Here is a 17,703-nt window from a genome sequence, read left to right on the forward strand (position 1 = left end):
ATGGACATCATGACTTAGTAGCCCAACACACATGTATGGAATACACTAATATTTTTTTTTAAACTTTAAAGACGAATTCTTTAAAGTGTGATGTTTCATTAAGTCCCTTTTTTTTGTCTGTAGATTTTGCTGAATTATGTGTACAATAAGTATATGTAACCATTAACATCGATTTGAAAATTTTTAGGAAAATAATCATTTGAAACATATTCAAAATATACCGCTTAGTAACATTTCAATTGCAGCAATTACTCGTCAAAGGCGGTACACTTGAATACTAACTGATTAAACAGTAGCACTGCGGACAGGGTTGACAAAATGGCTGCGCGCGCGCCGATTCACTTGTTCCCATTCAAGCAAGATGGCTCAACAAATTTCCAGAATAACTGGCCATTGAAATGTCATAGTCTGGCCATTGTGCGGATGTCTGGGCCGAAGAGCTGGTGTTTCTTTCAATGTCAATAAACTATAATGGATTATCGATAAACGTATTCGGAAGACACATCACTAATTTACAAATTAATGTTGATGGAAATGTTGGTTAAGCAGCATCAGTAATCAATAAAATATGTATGTTTAGGTTTAGCTGCATCGAAACATATATTCAAAATAAATTCAAACATTTTTATTCAAAATAGATGTTTATATATATATTCAAAATGATTGAAAGTCAAAAACTACCACCCATTCCAATTGAGAAAAATGGGCGCAACAAACTCAGCGGGCTTTTTTCTTTTCTTCATTAAAAAATATGTTTACAAAGTAATATTGTACAATTAAACTTATTATTTAATAGCCTGAAGGCGGTCGCTCCGTTCCCAATCTGTGGAATCATTAAGAAAGTCATTTATGTTATAGTAACCTTTACCACACAATACAATCCAATACAAGATGATCATTTGCTCTGCCTTAGATCAGTTATACGTCTATGACAGCTATGAAAACATCGATAAAATTGGGCTTAGAATTTACCTCTTGTGCTTGTGACCTAAGTCAGAATGAGAAAAAACACTCCTTAGCGACTGTTTTAAGTTAGCGGACCATTATGAATAAGGGGGTAAGAAGGTACAAAACCTGAACAAAAACAAACTAATAGGACATCTGGATTCAAATCGGGGTCATTTGCTTTCCGGATCACCCAATGTGTCCCATCTGATCTATTATAGTCTTGTATATAGTGGCGAAATTTATCTTTAATTTAAAATTGGAACCTAGCTAAATCGATTTCTCGCCCCAGAAACTACCTGTATCCTAAATTTCATTCAAAACGTTGCAGCCGGTTCCGAGATTCAGTTTATATATATATTAAGTATTGCTCGTTTAAAGATATAAGATAATATATTCTGTCGCCAGTCGCCATCTTGAGTTAGCACTGTATCATCGTCGCAATAATTTAATATTATAAATTATATTACAATATATATGTATATACATATCTCAATTGTCTTTCATGCCACCAACTACATTTTTTTTGAGAGGAGGAAATACAGTTACGTATTACCCCGTTCCGGGGCGTAATATGTCGGACTCGAGTATCCGCGTAAGCGGTCACCCCATACCGACTAAAACCTCCTCTATGCTGTTAGCCCTGGCTTCTACAGTGACATAGGGCATGGGCCGTGGAGGCCGCAAAGACTACGCAACAAGTCGCGGGACGTCTCCTAAGGAGACTCAAACCTCGGACCGGCTGTGTGCTTGTGGGAAGGAGAGAGAATGAGAATGAAGATGATAGATGAGAAGAACACACTCGCCGGCGAGTGTGGTGATGTTTTGGTGTAATGTATGTAAGTGTGTATGTATGTGTTTATGAATGTATGTATGTATGTTTGTATGTATGTATACAACCAACTACATGATAGGCAAACTTTATTTTAAGCAATTCACGCACACTAGCAGAAAGTGTCATTTGTAAATCGCGAGTGTACTCACTAACCTGATATTCCTGGCCTGTTTTTATCGGTTGTCTAACAGCAAGAGACACTAGACATATAAATTATGGAAACTTCTATTGTCATCAGCTTAATATTCACGTGGTCAGCCTTCATCACTCGATCGATCTGAGTCACTATAAAACTTCTCCCACAGTTAGTTCCTTGTCACAATGTTCGTTATAATGACGAGACAAGTGTTTCTAAAGTACGACAATCCTAATTAATAAAGCTTTTAAGATTCAATACACGTCCCCGATGGCGCCGCGTAACTCCGACCACGAATTGAGAAGACTGTTCAGAAGAAACACTCATTAATTGATATTCGGGGATTTAATTATCATTCTTATTTAGTTTTGTGATGTTTGTTATTTAGCAATGGATAGCAATAAAAATTTACTTAAGGTCTGGTTTTATCTTGTCAGATACAACTTTTTTTATGGGATAGGAGGACAAACGAGCGTACTGGTGTTAAGTGATCACCACCGCCCACATTCTCTTGCAACACCAGAGGAGTCACAGGAGCGTTGACGGCCTTTAAGGAAGGTGTACAGTAACGGTAAGGTACTAATGTCGTATCGTCCCGGAAACACCGCACAAGGGAGCTCATTCCACAGCTTTGTAGTACGTGGAAGAAAGCTCCTTGAAAACCGCACTGTGGAGGACCGCCACACATCCAGATGGTGGGGATGATATCCTAACTTGTGGCGTGTCGTACGAAGGTGGAACTCGGCGGCAGGAATCAGGTTAAACAGCTCTGCGAAACACTATGACTTCGGAACTTATAAGTCAATCAACAATATATACCAGTGGGAGGCACAGTTCTTTGCACAGGAAGCCGGCTAGGTTATGGGTACCACAGCGGCGCCTATTTCTACCGTAAAGCTATTTTTTATTGTAATTAATTAATAATTCGTAATTCTTTTTCTAATGTGCAAGCATTACTGTGTTTCGGTCTGAAACGCGCCGTAGCTAGTGAAATTACTGGGCAAATGAGACTTAACATCTTATGTATGTATTGTAGTGGCGCTCAGAATGTTTGGGTTTTTCAATAATCTTGAGCGGCACTGCATTGTAATGGGCAGGGCTTATCAATTACCATCAGTTGAAGGTCCACCTCGCCTTGTCCCTAATTGTCTAAATTTTTTCATAAATTCATAAAAAAAGGTAATGCAAACAATAGTAGTGGTTACAACTTCAAATTACAAATTAAAACAAGAGAAATTTTACCTCTTCGCCGTATGCTTGACATTTCACTTTTGTACAAAATTATAAAAAATAAAATAGATTACATTATGTTTTTTTTTATGGAATAGGAGGACAAACGAGCGTACGGGTCACCTGGTGTTAAGTGATCACCGCCGCCCACAATCTCTTGCAACACCAAAGGAATCACAGAAGCGTTGCCGGCCTTTAAGGAAGGAGTATGCGCTTTTTTTGAAGGTACCCATGTCGTATCGTCGCGGAAACATCGCATAAGGAAGCTCATTCCACAGCTTTGTAGTACGTGGAAGAAAGCTCCTTGAAAACCCGCTCTGTGGAGGACCGCCACACATCCAGATAGTGGGGATGATATCCTAACTTGTGGCGTGTCGTGCGAAGGTGGAATTCGACGGCAGGAATCAGGTTAAACAGCTCAACATTGTGTTTTCATATTATTATTAAAAATTACATGAAAAAAACTTTTCATTTCTCTTTATAATTGGAACCAATATTCTTACTTTTTTGACATACTCATGTAAGGCATTGACTATTTGACGTTTGAGTATTTTTGTTGCATCACTTTACATATTATATTGTAATTGAGACGATTTGTAAAACGACGACAATGTAAAAGTCCATTGAAAAAACTGGCAGTGAGTATCTTGCCACTTCTTCTCGTTAGCTCTACTCTTTACGAGGCGACGGTAAATTCAATAAGACAAATAATTTTTTGACATTCATAAGTTTCATTTCCTTGTCCTACAAACTACTAAAGTGATTTTGATTTGATTTGATGAAATGCACCTTGTTATAAAATTTATTCCATATAAATCACAATTTTGATTGTGAATAGATCTGTTCAACGATAATTGAGCGGTTGAAGACGTTAAATACTTGCCATTACTCAAATGATATTATCCTTTTCAACCGACTTAACAGAAGTAGGTTTTATGTATGTTTGTTACCTCATATCTCCACCGTTTGAAAAACTCGTTTCAAATTTCAGGTCTTATTACGTAATATAATCTTAATTAAACCTATTCAAGATGACTACTATCGGTGTTAATGCGGGTCTTTAATCTGTCCGGCCATGAATCTATGGATTTACGCACTGTTTCGTGGGAAATTTAGTCATGTTGCTTAAAGCGGTCACATTTAGGTTAGACGAGTGCTAGTCATTCTTATAACGTCCGGAAGTTTGACTTCCAGACAGTTCGTGCCTTGTGACTCCAGGTTCAGTCTTGCTAGAAAGTCCAAGATACAATCTTTAAAAAGTGCATTGCTGAGAATTTTTATAAGACAGTCTCATACTACTTTGACGAATTCTTTATCGCAAAAATGAAGCTATGTGTCCGATATGTTAAGAACATCGGTGTTGGCATCTGTCATTAGATTACTTAATAGATATCTGCCAGGACTATATTAATAATTAAAAAATTATTTTATTATAATAATTAATTCAAAGTTTAAAATATTTTTTATCGTTGTATTCATTTGTTTAACAGACAAATTGCATACCAATCAAAAGTCAGTTCTATAGAGAGTAAAATCTTCTTTGACTATTTTTCCGTCATTACTATTGAAACAGGTAAGTCACTACTACGAATTTTCATCATCTATAATAAATAAAACTTATATTATCAAAATAAACATAACTCCATTACGAATACGGTTACATAAAGTTGTATCTGCAAGCAATCTGTTTTGAGATTCTACTTCAATTATAGCTATGAAGTCTTTCGTAAAAGCCACTAGAGCTATGTATATTTATCATATTAAATTCAATAAAAATACTTTCAATCTCTTAAGCTTTGAAGGGTGCTCGGGGTTTAAAATATGAGTATAAAGTAAGTAAGGACCATATGTACCGGACCCATTGCTACCTCAGACCCCATTCCAAAATCGGTAAGTGCCCTTTGGCACTAGATTTTTCATATACACCAAAATCGAAAGTGCCGTATGGTACACTACGCCCTGGCTTCGAGAAAATCGGAAGAAACCCACCTAACACAGTAGAGAAACTATAAAGGATACAGGCAAACAATGAATGCAATTCCAGCGTCATCAGAAAGGTTTGCTAGGGACCTGATCAGAATACACAGGGATCGTAGGTGTTGTCATCGGTCACTATGCCGTAAACAAACATCTATCTACCATATGTGTGACAGGCAGCCCTTGATGCAGAGGATGCATGGAAGCAGATGAAACACCAGAACACGTACTCATAGAGTGCAGGAGTGCGGCTGAACAATGGGCCGAATCCTCTAATATCCAGCATTGCTTCCGGATGCCTGTAGCAATTTGAAAATACTATAGACTACTGGGACCATCTGGGTTGGTTGGACTGAGAGGACTAGAAGGACACGCATAGTGCCCCAATCAATAGGCTAAGTGCGTCCACAGCCCAGCTAAACTAACTAACTAACTATAAGTTAGTTAGTTTAGAATTTTTATAACACAACCTAAGACAGTCTCGTAATACACTTTGACTGAATTTTTTAATTATTTTTCAATTAACCCTACCTACTAAGCTAGAGGTCCGGGGTTCGAATTTCGGTACGTGCAAACATTTTATATGATGAATATGGATGTTTGTTTCCGATTCATGGATGTTTATATGTATTTATGTATGTTTAGGTAAGATTATCGTATTAAATATATCGTTGTCTTGTAACCCATAGCACAGGCTATGCCTAATTTAGGGCGAAATATATTGTGTAAAAATGTGTCAATATTATTAATAATATTATTATTATTGTAGTAAGTAAGGATAGTTTTATAACCACGAAGCAATTTAATGATACGTCTCTGTATGTATACAGAACGCAGTCGGTCGCTCACTTGTAAAAACCTGATGAAAATGTAAGAAAGCCTTGCAAGTATTATCAAATATAACTCATTACTGAAACTAGGTTGTAACGACAGCATTGGTACTTGGTTATAAATAACAATGTTTATTTTGATAAGAAAAACGTTTCCCGCCGACAACGATACTGATAACAAACACAAGAGACACCATACGCTGCTTTCAATGATATCACAAACATTGCAAAACGCTGTCCCGGCTAACGATATATCATAGGTATGTTTGCTTTCGGTACAGAACTAATATTATTGCAAAATGTCCGCCCTGCATCCCGGCAGGTTCATTAACCTCCCCCCCCTCACATAGGGGATGATAGAGTCCCCCCTCTCCCCACCAGGGTGCTACGGGCAAATATAAACTCACTACATAACTTTGTTATGGAATACCATTTGATCAATTATTAATAGCGCTTCCGAAGTTATCTTAAAATTATTTTAATTAAGTAGTAACTGTATCATATCCCATTCAGTAATTTTGAGAGAAAATTTTAGTAATAGATAGTAACAGAATTGAATTTAAATATAAGACACTATCATATTTCATACCTATTTATTACTATTAACGTATTATCTCCTTCAGCTTCATTCATTGGTACTTCCAGAATTGTCTGCGTCATAGGGATCCATTCTGATGACGCTAAAGCATGTGTTTTAATCAATAAAATTTTCACCAGTGGGAGGCTCCTTCGCACAGGACGCCGGCTAGATTATGGGTACCATAACGGCGCCTATTACTGCCGTGAAGAAGCAATTTGTAAAAATTACTGTGTTTCTGTCTGAAGGGCGTCGTAGCTAGTGAAATTACTGGGCAAATGAGACGTAGCATCTTATGTCTCAAGTTGACGAGCGCAATTGTAGTGCCGCTCAGAACTTTTGGGTTTTTCAATAATCCTGAGCGGCACTACATTGTAATGGGCAGGTCGTATCAATTACCATCTGCTCAACGTCCTGCTCGTCTCGTCCCTTATTTTCATTAAAAAATCCCATTATTACTAATTTTTTAATTAATAGTTTTACCAATGGTAAACCTTAAATTTCGTCAGGGGTTATTAGATCTAGCCTGTTAGGTTTGATTGCGTGGATCTTACTGTCGAAACTGCTGTAATTGTTCCAGACAACATAAGTCACTGGACAGGAAGAAGGCAGACGAAAATATGCAGAGCGCGAGTCGTTGAGGCGGCGCCAGAGGACTTCATTATGCCAAACAATGCACGCGGAGACGTGCGTACTGCGCTCACGTGCTCGTGGCCGTGTGTGTGTGTCGCGATAGTCGAGCGTCACAGAGTAGCGGTATCGGTAGGTGCAGTGTACACCAATATATAACGTTTCGCTGTTAAACTGTTAAATCGTTATCTGGAAGTTTTAACATTCAAGAATTCGTCATGCCTTAAATGAAAACTATGAACATATTTTCTCATTTTTCATCAAACAATGATTTCCTCAGACGATAGATCAAACAATATTGTATTGCGTCACTGATGTTTGAAATTTTACCAGTTATTTTATCGTAAATTATTTGAGAGATGGCGATAACTTACAGATAAAAGTTATTAGACGCTACTACAAAAATCGCTGGCGACAGCAATTCGGGTTAAAATTTTATATTATGAGTCTATGTAGAGATATTGCAAGTTTCTTGGATAGATAAAAGGGTATCAATAATAATCATATCGAATCAGTATAAGATGTTAGTACTATGAAAACTTTAACATCTGAATTTATTATATAATTCTTCTGTACGTGTGTTGACAGTGAACTCCTAAGCGGCTAGACCGATTTGTGTGTTCAAGTGGATTCGAGGATGGTTAAAATTCACAATTGAACTACCTCCAAAACTGCTGAACCAATTTTGATGATTTTTAGTGTGTTTCAGTGAATTTGAGATTGGTTTAGATTCTCAATTCAGTCCATATATAATTCTCCTGCCCATATGTATGTTAGTGAACACCTACTTACAGCTGGACCGATTTTTAAAATTTAAGACGTCTGTCGGGTCCGCTAGTATTACTATAAAATAGTGACAGTGTTCGTTAGTAATGTTTCGTTATAAACCTACTGTATTGCCTAGTCTGTGTCTCTCTTGTATACAATGTGTGTGTGTGCGTAGGAGTGAGTACGCAGCTCATGTTATATGCATGAGCCACGTTCTCATAGAAGCGGGCAGATGTTTTGGTGAAAGGTGTCCGTGAAAACTTTTTTAGTACGTTATTTGAAAAACAAATGTCATTTTGTTACGTTGATGCGGATAAGACAGTTGCTAATACAGTTACGGCAGTTCACAATATTCAGTCTATGGCCTACTTGAGATAAAAATCGTAACTATCATTGACTTTTCTGTCCCCAATAAACTTATCGACGGTATCTCACCTTATCCGTACACGTTGGCTGTCAATCGGAGGACGTATAGCTTACCAGCGATAGAAGTTTGTATGGAAATTACGATTCACGCGTCCGGCGGCGATAAGAATGACTTATCGGGTATATTGGGACAGCTTCGGATTATTGGCAGTTAATTACTGATAGCAGAAGGTAGTAATTTATCTCTATCTGTAGACAGTATATTGGGAACGGCCTGAGGAGTTACTTACATACCTTCACAGCTCGGAGAGTACTGGTCATAGATCTTCTTATCTTATGATCCTTACACGCTTCTTCGAGCTTCCTGGAGCTTATCATCAAAGATCTGCGTTGAATTATCGTTCATCAAGAGTTGCGGGTAGTTATGACCTTACCATATTGAAGCACTATTATTGCAACGGTAACGACATTCCCCCTTATTCATAATGGTCCGCTAACTTTAAACAGCCGCTTAGGAGTGTTTTTTCTGATTCTGACTTAGGTCAATAGAAGAAGACAGAGTGAGAATTAGCAATGCTTTAAGTTAGCAGACTATTTTGAATAAGGGGGATTATATTTAATTTGGCATTGCCCATTTATATTAAAGGGATTGCTTGTAACTATATATATTCTAGTAGGCTTCCATAAGATACATTAAGGGTAATTGTATACACTTTTATAATAAAGTCCTAGTCACTGTTCAGGCATTATCTATAAATAAATTTAAATGTTTTATTAACTTAACCCTACTACTCCACATCTGAATATCTATTTGATCGGACAGCCTGGGACTAGATTATGATTATTTTATAGCAATAGCAATGAAAGTACAATATTTTATGTTTCATTAAAAAGAGCGCAAAAAAAAGTATGCTGGGAGAGTTTCTTGCGCCGTTTCTTCTCTCTCAGACTGCCATTTGTTTCCGAAGCGGTAGTAGTATCTAGTATATAAGAAATGACATCAAAAATAATTCTAAAGGAATCAATTATGAGAAAATAAATGCCTTTTTTATGCGTTTATATCTTTTGACTTCACATAATATATTGCCGTAACACGTAGGTCTGATGTCAATGAGGCACCATAAATAGAAAATCAAATGGAGTGACAAGAAAATATTAGGAATAATGCAATATCCATTTTACAGTAATATGGATCATTGTGGAAATTAACGAACATAATCTGAAACATAGAAATCTACAGCTTTTTACAGCCTGTCGTTCCTAAGCAAAAGATTTCTACGTGGAAATAGTTCGTTCATTAAGCATCACTTATCAATGTCAAAGTTATACATTTACCACTGTGAAACTTTTACCTTAAATAAAAAAAAAATGGCAAGCAAATAGACATAAAAGAATTATTTTTATTTCTCTAACGTTATTATTTTAGATTTTTTTATTCATGAATTTGACAGCAACGTTCAGAAACAAATAACGCTCGAAGGTTTCAATTATACCTTCGATCATTAATACATCTAGACAGACTGTGACAGCTGTGAAAACGTCGATGAAAATAGAGTTTAGACTTAACCACTATTTTAAACAACGCACGCATACTAACTTTCGCCCTCCAAGGCCCCCACCCGGCTTTGCTGTAAAAGCCTTTAGAACTATCAGCACAGAGGAGGTTTTTAGTCGGTTAATTTACACCCGAGCCCAACATATGGGCCCCGTTTCGGGGTTTTCAATACGTAAATGTATTTTCCTCCTCTCGAAAGAAAAAAACTAAACTCGCGAGTGAAAGACGTAGCTTGTCACACACACTAGCGTATTAAGCCTGACCTGTTTTATCGGTTGTCGAACAGCAAGAGACTATCTTGCGCTGCAACTTGCTGCAGCATGATGCTGATGCCTATTACTTGGTCACACGTGACACTATATTTGGTATATTTTTTTACTTATCGGTATCATTATATAGATTGATTTAATTAGTTTTAAGGATTATTGTAGTGTTAATTGCAGCGTAGTGATCAAATAAAAGTTTTCTTTCTTTCTTTTTTCTTCCACCTAGACGTATAATTAATTATCTAAGATAGAATCATCTTGCTCTTCTCATTAAATGTTTTAATTGTTGATTCTTTTTAAATCTCACTTTTCCGAGATGGTGGTATGTTGTATAACTTTGACATTTGAAAGTGACTGAATTTGAAAAATACAGCTTTCTTATTGAAACCATTTAACTTATTTGTTCTTCTGAACTAACAGAATCATCGAAATGAAACTCGTTAAAACGCTTTGAACCGTTTTAGTGGCGGAGTGACGTACATGAGATCCGCGGATAATTTGTGAAGAAGCCGCCGTAACCCAGATCACAATAAGTGTGACCTTATTCTGACAACGATAAAAGCAAAGCGTGTGCCGCATTTTAATGACAAGGTCGTTGCTCCGAGACAGTCCCGGACTCTGTGTACAGATTGAAATCCCTTTGTCTGAGTTCACTTTGAGCTGGACAATTTTATGATTTTATATCTAATTCAAACTTAATACTAACTTGACTACTAAGTATAACGACCCATATAGCCGAATGCTTATGGCCCTGGACTACTAAGCTAGAGGTCTCGGGTTCGAATGCCGGTAGGTACAATCATTTATATGATGAATCTGGATGTTTGTTTCCGAGTCATGGATGTTTCGACGGATATGGACGGATATATGGAGACGGGATTCGAACCCGGGACCTTTAGCTTTGTAGGTAGGATCGCTAACCACTCGGCTATACAGGTCGTCAAAATTCAAAATATTTAGTTTTCTTTAAAATTCAGTTAATAGAATTGATATTATGATAGCAATTGTCCACTTTTATTTAGATATGATATTTCTCTACCTTAGCTGTACAATTTGCTAATTTTAAAGTGATATCCCTCACTTCTGGGATTAATTACTCAAATTAAATTTGAAAACAAAATTTATGAACGATGTGGTCTCGAACCCCCGACCTCTCGCGTTCTTTGCGAGCGCTCTTTCTACTAGGCGAACCGTTTGAGTGACGTATCGTTGATAATTCTTGTTAAACTCACAGGTTGTGGCTTCATCTACAGGATCTACTTTACAGTTGATAACCTGCTCAACCCCAATTTGCATATTAAGAAATTGACTTAAGAAGTCGCTCTTTCAAATCTAAACAATTTATTACGTCATAAATTAAATTTGAAAACAAAATTTACTAACTGAACTCTTTCCACTGAGCCAACTGCTCGAGTGACGTATCGTTAGTAAATCTTGACTTTTACAAAATATACAATTACTTTAGCCGTTATTATTATAGAGATAGCCCGAGCATGTGTTAATTAATATTGTTTTGTTATTAGGTAGTTCGGCGGTGAACTGGCTGCGAGCTTGTCGTGGAAGAAGCGAGGCGGCCCCGCATCCGTCACCGGCGTGGACGGAATAGTAATCACCGACTTACCACAAATGACTGCTCCTACCACTCCGACCACGACGCTTGAGACAAACGGCAATGTCCCACTGCTAATTTGGAATCTGTTTCTTAATCTAATGTACTATTACGCAGCTATTAAACTTATTACTATTTTAATTTAGTTTTAAATTTTTTTGTGTCCCTTGCCTTAGCAATTTTGTTTTTACGGTTACAGGATTACAATAATAGTTAGTTATATTTTAATTCCTAGTTGATTAATTATACTAGTTGGTAAAAATTGTATCTTTTTTTTAAGAAAGGGAGGAGACGGGCAGGACTTTCAGTTGATAATGGATACGCCCTGCCCATTACAATGCAGTGCCGCTTAGGATTCGTGAAAAACACAAAAAAATCTGAGTGCCCTCTCATCTCTTATTTGCCCAGTAATTTCACTAGCTACGGCACCCTTCAGATCGAAACACAGTAATGCTTACATATTACTGCTTCACGGTAGAAATAGGCGCCGTTGTGGTACCCATAATCTAGCTGGCATCCTGTGCAAAGGAGCTTCCCGAGCTGGTAATGTTCCCACTGTGGTATTATGAAGGTAATATTCGTGTTAACAAAAAAAATATCTGTATCTAGGCTCTATTGGTCATATAACTCCATGGCCAATTCGCAAGACATTGATTTATTCTAGCTGCTTGCTAAATATAAAAAGAAAATACTAAATTTATACAAGTGATTTAGAAAACCTTGTTTTCATAATTCATTTGTATTTTTCAATTTATATTACAATATTTATAGATTTTAGTTTCAAATTGTTGAAATAACTGTCTTAAAAACGTAGTAAAAATTATCAATCCTGTGGTAGCTTTACAAGTGAATTAACTCTTATCCATATTTCGCGCATATTATCGCCTACTTCTGCCGTGAAGCAGTAATGTGTAAACATTACTGTTTCGGTCTGAAGGGCGCCGTAGCTAGTGAAATTACTGGGCAAATATGACTTAACATCTTATGTCTCAAGGTGACTAGCGCAATTGTAGTGCCGCTCAGAATTTTTGGGTTTTTCAAGAATCCTGAGCGGCACTGCGTTGTAATGGGTAGGGTTTTTCAATTACCTTTAGCTGAACTTCCTGCTCGTCTCGTCCCTTATTGTCATGAATAAATTAAAAAAAAAACAGTGCAGCTCTTTGTAGGATCTCAATAAATTACTGCTCGTCACTAAAACGGCTTCCAAAAAGCTTACGACGTCAGGACCTGTGACTCAGATAACAGACATACTTATGTCGCGTTCACAATAAGCCGTGATTCATTCGTCTTCTTGACAAACACGTTTCCCTTTTTTCAACAGTACCTTCCGCCGCAAATGGAAAGTCGAAAATCGACATTTGCATACAGTGTTTACCAACGAATTACTGATTTTTTGTAGACTCAATACCTACTTAAAATATCTGACTTACATCTAGATGTTATTGATTTCGGAGGGTAGCTATTTATCAAGATCTAATGAGACATAGTAACACTGCGTCCAAAATTTAACTCTTGTGTTCGCGACTGGTACTTAGAGATAGAGGCACGAGACGGGCAGGACATTCAGCTGATGGTAAATGATACCTACCCTGCCTGATTCATGAAAAACCCAAAAATTCTGCACTCGTCACCTTGAGACATAAGATGACATTCCACCTTCGCACGACACGCCATAAGTTAGGATATCATCCCCACCATCTGGATGTGTGGCGGTCCTCCACAGTGCGGTTTTTAAGGAGCTTTCTTCCACGTACTACAAAGCTGTGGAATGAGCTTCCTTGTGCGGTGTTTCCGGGACGATACGACATGGGTTCCTTCAAAAAAAGCGCGTACACCTTCCTTAAAGGCCGGCAACGGTTTTGTGATTCCTCTGGTGTTGCAAGAGAATGTGGGCGGCGGTGATCACTTAATACCAGGTGACCCGTACACTTGTTTGTCCTCCTATTCCATAAAAAAAAATGTCCAGTCTCATTTGCCCAATAATTTCACTGGCTACGGCGCCATTCAGATCGAAACACAATAATATTTACAGATTGCTTTTTCAGAGCAGAAATAGACACCGTTATGGTACCCATAATCTAGCCGGCACCTTGTGCAAAGAAGCCTTCCAATAGTAAAATAACTCGTCGTCAAGCCTTGCCTGACTTATCTTATAGGCCACAGTATCTTCGTGACGCGAGTATTACAAACAGCACCTGGGTGCAGGGTCTAGTCAACAAGGATGGTCTTGTTAGAAATATCGTGTAGTCACCGAGGATGGTGTTACGCTTATGAATTGGTGGGCCGCAATCGTAGAGAAGATGAAGAGGCGTTTGTGAGTGTCTTCACAGTTGACTGTTGGTAAGAGGTACGCCCTGTCTGCTGCCATTACAGTGCAGTGCCACTTAGGATCCTTAATTGAACTCAATATTCTGACTAGTATCACAATGGCGCTCGTCACCTTGAGACATAAGGCACTTAGACTCATTAGCCCAGTAATGCCACCAGGTACATTCTGATGCCCTTCCAACCGAAACACAATATTGCTTGCTCTTTATTGATTCACGGCAGAAAGAGGAGCAGATGTTGCATCAACATATATATAACTTATATATCTGCAATATAAAAAACACAAACAAGTGTTATAGTTAGAATCTAACTGTTAGATGACCAACATGTACCCCACACTTAAAGTAAGTAACACCCATTTTACAAAGACACAATATATTTTACAAAATATTGTGAAAAAATTAAGAAAATTAGTGAAAATGTACACACATTTTGATACCAATGTAAGCAAACGTCCAAGTAGTGTTCGTACACAAGCATGACGCATAGACCAGCTATCGCTAACACGTCTTATTTAAGAACAACCAACGATACCGCGACAAGGTATGAGCATGACGAAAACCACCAGGGCAACTAAATCAAATAACAAGAAAGCAACACTCACGAAGTACTTAAAATACAAGTTTTTTACAAATATTTTTGTTAAGTTTAGGTTTTATTAACCCATTACATATAAAGCGCACCTCACACCAAGGCTTTGTTATCTACACATATAAATAAAATTGGAGTGTCTGTTTGTAATATTGAAATAACCGTTTTTGTCTACATGTATATGAATTACTTACACCAAAATAACATTTTTTACAATTTTTGTCCGTTTGTTCCGCCATTTCATCTCTGAAATGGCTGGACCAATTTTGACGGGACTTTTATTAGCAGGTAGCTGATGTAATAAGGAGTAACTAAGGCTACGTTAATTTTAGAAAAAATATTTTATTTTAGATAAATAAAGTAATGTTGTTATGTCCAAGAAACGGCATTACTCTAAAAATAATTTATATTGCAAAACAACGTTTGCTAGTCATTTATATAATCCTAAACACTGTGGTAATATAAGTTTTAAAGGATTTCATTTAATAATTATAAGTTTTTAACTTGTTCAAATACATAACCAATTGGTATGTTTCAGGATTTAAGACCGAATACTATGTCCGATGACAGATCTACACACAAGACGTTCAAATGATTTCAACGAGTGTAATTTATATTTTCATTTAACCCAGAGGTTCGTTGTCTTACCTGATCACCATTTTAAGGGGGTTCACGCAAGTCGAGATAGTATTAATTTTCACAGTAGTTTATATATTATACTAGCTGACCCGACATTGTTCTGTTCATAATAAAAAAAAACTCTAGCACGTGGAATTTCGGTAAAATCCGTTCTTAACTGACCTCTACTCAGCGAAAGGAATATTCCTACCAAATTTCAAGTCTCTAAGACTTATGGTTCCATATATGATACCGTGATATAAATATATATATATTATATAGCTGACCCGGCAAACGTTGTTTTGCCATATAAAGTATAATTCACGCGATAGTTTTATAAGTAATAAAATATTGCCTATATTATAGCCTGTACATCATTTTCTTCTATTGTCAATAGTTTTTGCAGCGCACACAAAAATAGGTTTTCGATTTTACACCTTGTGTTACAAAAAAGCAATTTTATTACGGATCCCTAATTTTGAAAAAAAAAACATAGCCCATAGCCTTCCTCGATAAATGGACTACCCAACACTGAAAGAATCATTCAAATCGGACCAGTAGTACCAGAGATTAGCGCGTTCAAACAAACAAACACTGCAGCTTTATAATATCAGTATAGATTCGTCTTATTTTTTTGTATATATATATATTGTATGTTGAGTTTACTTAACTAAGCAGTACACGTTAATGGTTGTTTCTGGTATACTAAAATCTATGGACAATTTATGGTCATACATAAAATTTAAGTATATCTAAGTAGTTCTTGCAAACAGTCTAAATTGGATTTTTAGGAAATATAGATCATTATTATTATATTATTAACTCTCTTGGTCTTAAATCCATATAGCTCGAACAGCTCGTAAGTAAGTAGCTAAGTTAAACAAAGCAGAATAGATGTGTCAATCCGTTACCTCAGCAGTCAGCTCACCAGGAAGTCCCACCACCGACGTCCTCGCCAGGAATGCGGAAAAAAATCGATGCAGAAGCAAATAAGAGGCATTGCGAAGGTCACGGGCCATCGATCGTACGAAAGTGAGTTGGCCACTACTAACACCGTCCCGGCGGCGATGCAGGCTGAATTAATCGCGCATATATTTGAATACATTTGAAGCGGCGCTCGGGCTGTGTCGATGCCCTCTTAAAACTCTACGTTACGCTCTCGTGTCACTGCTGCCGCCGTATCGCGCGCGACCTGACAGGTCACCCAAACATACATACATCACCTTCTAACACATTGTTGTTCAATAAAAAAACAACTTAACACGTCACCATTTTTCCACACTTTACACCAACATTGATATTTATTGACTTGAAATGGATATTAGCCTTTAAATGCTTGATTACACTTAAAATAACATGTTATTACATTGTAATGGCATACACTCACACATATATTAAAACTGACAATAGTTAATATTAGTTTATTCCACTTCAAAGGAGTTCTACCTCAAGTTTTGGAGACAAAAATTCAAAAAATTCGAAAAAAAATCATTAACATCACTCAAACGGTATATAAATTAAAACAGTCATAATACCATCAGTCACACGATACTGAAATGGTTTTATTAACTGTGTGTGGAAGTTATACTTAATAGATATTAGATTTTTTATTAGATAAAGCATAGAAATACAACATAAGGAATTTGGAAGCTGGAGATCTGAAGAATTAGCGTCAATTTGTAATATTGTTGAATGACTTCTGTGTGTGTTAGTGTGTACCCACATTCCTGTCATTTGAATAAAATACGATTCTTTTATGAACTCTTATTTCCGTCAATATCTCGGTAGCCGTTGATGTGATCGTCAAAGTAAAACGAATCGCTTTGACTTTGCGATTACGCCCCGAGAGATAAGATACAAAGACTTGCTTTAACGGCTAAAAGCCGAAGGTCTCGAAAAGCCCTTGTAAAACTCCTTTTCAGGTCTCTGAGGAATTTGTTACATGTATAATATAATGCGAGGATAGACGTTGGTGGGCGTGTGTGTGTAGTGTGTGTGCGTGCATGTGGCAACGTGCCGTGTCCGTACACGCCGGTTGCGGGTGTGTGTGTGTTGGAATGTAGAGGGATCTGGTAGTGTTGGTACTTGCTGACGTCACATTACGTGATTATTATATTAAATAGCAAACTTTTTCAATCTTAGCATCTGAGTAAATAGTGATCTTTAATTTGTTACGAAAGGATTTGATTGTAGTACAGTCAGCTTAAGTACATGCGGTAGACCTCTTTTCATATGAGTTGTGTTTTAAGATAAGAAATATAATTTGAAGAATTGGAAAGCTTCTCAATAGCCGGTGAGTTAATAGGTAAGGTTTATATATAGGCACCCTCGTGAACAGTAATATTATTGGTAACAATATTAAATGATATACTTCATAGACGCTATAGGATTCATTAATGACGCATCGATCATGACTTAAGAAAGAAGTTCTCAATGAGGGAT

At 37.1% G+C, this 17,703-nt stretch overlaps 1 long non-coding RNA gene across 2 annotated transcripts in view; it reads left to right on the forward strand.

Annotated features, from left to right (window-relative positions):
- The window catches only part of LOC126970868 (uncharacterized), a 69,450-nt gene extending 57,614 nt beyond the window's left edge, over window positions 1-11,836 (forward strand). The window contains exons 2-3 of one of the 2 annotated variants that reach the window (XR_007730711.1): window positions 7,111-7,296; window positions 11,639-11,836. This is a non-coding gene — a long non-coding RNA (uncharacterized LOC126970868). The remainder of the gene's footprint in view (window positions 1-7,110; window positions 7,297-11,638) is intronic. The other variant, XR_007730710.1, reaches the window with a different exon arrangement.
- The last annotated feature ends 5,867 nt before the right edge of the window (window positions 11,837-17,703 follow it).

The sequence above is a fragment of the Leptidea sinapis genome, chromosome 1 (genome assembly GCF_905404315.1).
Source record: "Leptidea sinapis chromosome 1, ilLepSina1.1, whole genome shotgun sequence".
In the NCBI taxonomy this organism is placed as follows: Eukaryota; Metazoa; Arthropoda; class Insecta; order Lepidoptera; family Pieridae; genus Leptidea; species Leptidea sinapis.